The sequence below is a fragment of the Borostomias antarcticus genome (assembly GCF_949987555.1).
Source record: "Borostomias antarcticus genome assembly, chromosome: 5".
In the NCBI taxonomy this organism is placed as follows: Eukaryota; Metazoa; Chordata; class Actinopteri; order Stomiiformes; family Stomiidae; genus Borostomias; species Borostomias antarcticus.
The window spans coordinates 4,138,809-4,143,272 of NC_140238.1; positions in this window are offsets into that span (position 1 = coordinate 4,138,809).

The following is a 4,464-nucleotide window of genomic DNA, read 5'->3' on the forward strand; positions in this document are numbered from 1 at the left end:
TCCCTTGTGAATTTGAATTTAGGGAGAGGGAGAGGGAGAGAGAGAGAGAGAGAGAGAGAGAGAGAGAGAGACACACACACACACACACACACAGAAGGAGACATTTAACTTTGTTGTCATTTTGCTCCAATTTTCCCTTTTTATCCATCTGCCATTGCAGCTGGGTTGTCATGGAGCATGTGTTGAGCTTGTTGGTGTGTGACCTATTTTACCCCCCCCCCCCCACCACCACCACCACCATCTCTCGCCCCCAATTTCCACTCTTTACTTCCTCCAGTTTACCAAAACATGGTAGTCTGAAAATGTCATTTTAGAACCGTGCTTTAGGAAACAGCAGTGGGTTGGAATCAAAGTGATTTGGATCTCTTTGTGATTTATGGAATTATATAAACCTTAGAGCGGCAGTAGGGACTCGAAGCTTTAACCATATTTTGTCAATTTGTCAATTTAATATAGGCCTGTAGGCTCATAAGATTCAATCACACACAGTCAAGATACAAAATATGCTGTTTTTACGTGAAGCACTCTGTGCAAGTCCTGGTGTTTCCCTTTCCTGCTCCATGTCTGTGGGTTTGGGCGGTTGTCATGGGGACCTGAGATGTCAGTCATGCAAATTAGGTTAGGGAGCTGCCAGCCTGGAGGGCTGCTAGATTCGTCTCCCTCTCCTCATTAGATTAATGACTGTGGGACTGGGAGGCAAGGGACGCATCTCGAAAGCCCTTACCCGCTCAGCTAGCACTGACCTCTGCGTTAGCTTAGCGCTGTCCTGCAAGCATTGACCTCTGCGTTAGCTTAGCGCTGTCCTTCTAGCATTGACCTCTGCGTTAACTTAGCACCGTCCTGCTAGCATTGACCTCTGCGTTAGCTTAGCGCTGTCCTTCTAGCATTGACCATTAGCCATGCTGCATGACTTGAAGCCTCGCGCCGTCTCCTGCATCTTCCCTCTACTAGCCAGCGCTAGCTTAGCGCCGTCTGCCCGCGATGTCCTGCAGTAGCCTAAGCCTAAACACCGTTCGGTTAATATTGACCGGCATCCACCAACCTGACTAGCCCAGTCTAATATTGACCCCCGCTAGCTTGGCGACAGTCACTGTCGGACTGATGGGAGGTGATTCATTATCCATTGATCAGTTGCGCGGGAGTGGGGGGTGGGGGGGCGTTATTTACTGGGGTGTCTCATCAAGGAATGGGTGCCGTCAGGTGTGCAGTATTTACTGTTGCTGCCAACATTATTCTCTCGTACGTTCACTCCTTGTCAGAGCCTGAGGAACAGCCCTGGCCAACAGATACATAAAAACAGAGTGGGGTGGATATATCTCTGGCTGACAGGACCAATATGAGACACCTGCTTCCCCACACACAGAACAAGACGTTCTTTCCCCTGTGTTCCAAACGGAGATGGTGAACGACTGTCAGTCCCTCTGCCAATCTCCTCCGCTGTCTAGCAAGGTTATCATGGGTTAGTGATGGGCTGGGACCCGAGATCAATGGGAAAGTAGTTAGTGCCCCCCCCCCCCCCCGGCGGACCACGAAGGACAACCAGGGCAGGGGGGAGGAGGCCGGGATCTAGGGGCGGGGGGGATGCCGGGGGGCCGAGGAGGTATGGGTCAGCTCCCTGGAGGGTCTGAGTTAGGGGGAGGGGGGTGTAACAGCCGGGGGGGGGGGGGGGTTGATCAGGTAGTCATCAGAGGACGCACAGAGATAAGCTGATCACTCATCGCCCAGAGCAGGCATGTAAGATAATCTGATTAGACCCGACAATAATGATTTCCAGAAATATAGTACGCTATAATATAATGAGATGGACCTCTCTTTACTGATGTGATGGGGGGATTTATGTCTATAGATGTGCAACATAAACACAATCCCAGGTCAGGTCTCTGGTGGGTGTGGCCTGATTCCTGGTGGTGGGGAGAGGTTTTATGATAGATGCTGTCAGTTTAGCTCCGGAGGTCTGTGTAGACCATCACAGACCGGTGTAGGATGTCTTGGGCAGGGGTGTTGGTTAATTCACTCTGGAACGTGAGCTATCAAGGCTATTTGGTGTCATATGGGCGAGAGGGGTCTTTTTCTCAAGTGTGTGATGGATGTTGATGTGGCCAGTTCTGCCCCCTGCCATTCAACTATTTGCCCAAGAGGGGCTCATTCCCAAACATTCCAAGGTATCAGATTTCCCCCCACAACTTACAAGTGTAGGTAACAAGAACCACTGACATGGAAGTACATTCCAGTTGTCTGAGGGCGAGACATGGAAAGGAAAAATGACCCTGGTTGATGAAAACGTATTTCTCTACACTCAATGTTGCTGGGAGGACAGATCACTTAGACCATGTCTGCTCAACAATTCAACCTGGAGGGAACACACACACACACACACACACACACACACACACACACACACACATGTAGGTATGCACGCACACACACATGCACGCACACGCACACACACACACACACACACACACACACACACACACACACACACACACGCACACACACACACACACACACACATATGTGCACACACACAGATGGAGAAGGCATAGCATCTTATTTAACTGGCCTGTCTGGTTTTATGTTCTGTTCAGAATGCTCGGGGGATTCGTTTAGGGAGATTTACGGGGGTGTCATGGGAAAGTTGGTGGGGAGGAGACCGCTTTCCTCTCCTAATGGGCAGTGTGACCCTGGACTGGTCAAGGTTAGAGTGATCTGTAGTAATTAATGACTGAAGGCAGCGGAGTGGTGTGGCTACCAGCCTTATCTCAACTTACGAGCGTCCATTAAACACACTGCGCCTCAAAAACGGGGCCAGATGGCTCCAAGGTAACAGTGCTACCTGTCTCAACAGTGTGTGTGTGTGTGTGTGTGTGTGTGTGTGTGTGTGTGTGTGTTTGCGTGTCTGTATGTTTTGTCCTCAAAGTGCTGTGTCACAAACTCAAGGTTGTCTCGGGGCACTGATATAAGTTTGAGTGATGAATGTGTCCCAAGTGCGCGTGTTCCCACAATGCCCTCTCAGGCAAAAACAGCAGGTTGTCTCGGGGTAATAATGACTCGGCTATAATACACCGAGCAATAAGAGCCTTAATGAGCCACGTAGCGCAACTCTCAGGGCCCAAACACAGGACACAGGAAGAAGAATAGAGCTCTGTCTTTCTCACTGAAGCGCATGGGAAACATGTCTCCCAGCTCAACAGTCTCATAACCTGTATCTCCTCTCTGTGTTGGTGTGGTCAAACTTAAGACAGGGACACCTTATAAGGCCTTGAGCTTAAAAGTGTAGGTACCACACACTAAATCAAACTGTGTGCCTGCGTGTGTGTGTGTATGTGTGTGTGTGTGTGTGTGTGTGTGTATGCGGTTGAGACTGCTGTGATGCATGGCCTTGGTATTCCAAGCAGAGTAACGGGAAGTGCTTCATTACAGCTATCTGCTGTGTGTCCAGCGAGAGTAATACTGTTGTCCAGGCTGCAGCGGCTAACTGGGCCCTGGGCTGGGGGATGAAATCAATATGAATACACACCCTTCAAGTTTGGGAAACAGATGAGTGGAGGGGAGAGCAGTGGACCTGAGAGAGACACCTTCCTCCTGTTGTTCCAGAGTCTCCCCTCAGGGAGAGACCGCACCACCGCTCACTGTCTGGGGAGGACTGATGCATTGTGGGTATTGAGGGCAAGGTCATAGACAGGGTGTGTTTGGGGGGGATGGTAGAGAGGTATATTCAATTTGATAAGCCAGGGGAACACAATTTTCCATTCCACACCCTCTGGCTTGTGGCCATGTGAGAGAGCCTGTAAACATGATTTACACTGATAGACGATGCAGCATCCCGATAATGAACAATATTATCTTCCCATAAAAGGCATTCATTCCACCCCCTCAGCCTGTGTAACCCAGCACAAAAGGTTGACCCCTCCAACACACACACACACACACACACACACACACACACACACACACACACATACACACACACACACACACACACACACACACACACACACACACACACACACACACACACAACAGTCCAGCAGGGTCCTTTGCTGAATCAAGGGAAGACAAGGGTCCGCACACCAAAGACAGCTCCCGTTTATTGTTTATTGTTTATTGTTGCACCATGACGTTTCGAGCCACTCGGCCCTTTCTTCAGACTTTTCCTCAGACTTTCCTTTGCTGAATCACCCATCAATTTTTCATCAGCTGGCATCATTGCCAGACATCAGCCAGTGATAGATGGGGCCGGCGCTGTCTATTACTGAGACGAGGGCTACAACTCTCTCACAGACCTGTTCACACCTGGCATTAACATGCGTCTTGAGTGATCCCTTTTCACTTCTCTGGCCCCTGCGTGAACTGTTTAACTTTTGCTTCCCTCTGGAATATGTAGGGGTGGGACGTATGCCCATCCCCCCCCCCCCACCCCCCATTGCTCTCTGTAAAGCGCATTGTGTTGCCTCTGTGTAT